Source organism: Eurytemora carolleeae, unplaced genomic scaffold, assembly GCF_000591075.1.
Source record: "Eurytemora carolleeae unplaced genomic scaffold, Eaff_2.0 scaffold2186, whole genome shotgun sequence".
Taxonomy (NCBI): Eukaryota; Metazoa; Arthropoda; class Copepoda; order Calanoida; family Temoridae; genus Eurytemora; species Eurytemora carolleeae.
Genome location: NW_019398288.1, coordinates 25216 through 25966, shown reverse-complemented (window position 1 = coordinate 25966; position 751 = coordinate 25216).

Genomic DNA, 751 nt, shown 5'->3' with positions numbered 1-751 from the left:
CTGGGGATATTCTGGCCCCCAGACAATTCACACCCATCAGTACTTAACCTAAGTGCTTTAAATAAGATTAATTATTATAAAAAAGCTGCACATGGGGTACGATTCTTCAAAACATTTCCCGCTTCAGAAAACAATTTTCTCGGGGATGGGGGGGATCGGGGTGATGAAATGGGGGAAACTTATTCTCGGAAAGGCCTCCCGGGAAGGGGATTTTATTGGTGTCTGGTGACCTCTGTCTGTGTGTAGAAGGTAGAGACTGAGCAGGGTCAGCATGACCCACTGACCGGCGGCAAGCAGAAGGGGAGGAAGAAATCTAAAGAAGACGACTACTCCTGGGACTGGGAGCAGGTATAATTCTTCATTTTCTTAAAAGGAGTGTTCGCGAAAATTTTAATATTTATTACCCCTCCAGACTGTCAGTACCTGAAGAAGGGGGAGTAACTTGCAAGGGTTTTATGAATTAAAGAATGTAAACACTCTGAAATTCTAGGGAAAGTATTATCAGATATTTTGTTTTCAAATTCTGATAGAACATGATAAAGGAATTGAGTCTTTGCCACACACTCTGATTTTCTAATCCTTTTATCTTTTCACCCCAATGTCGTAGACTTTAAATATTTTAACCTACTTATTTTTATTTTTATTCTCATTTTTATTCTTATTCTTATTCTTATTCTTATTCTTATTCTTATTCTTATTCTTATTCTTATTCTTATTCTTATTCTTATTCTTATTCTTATTCTTATTCTTA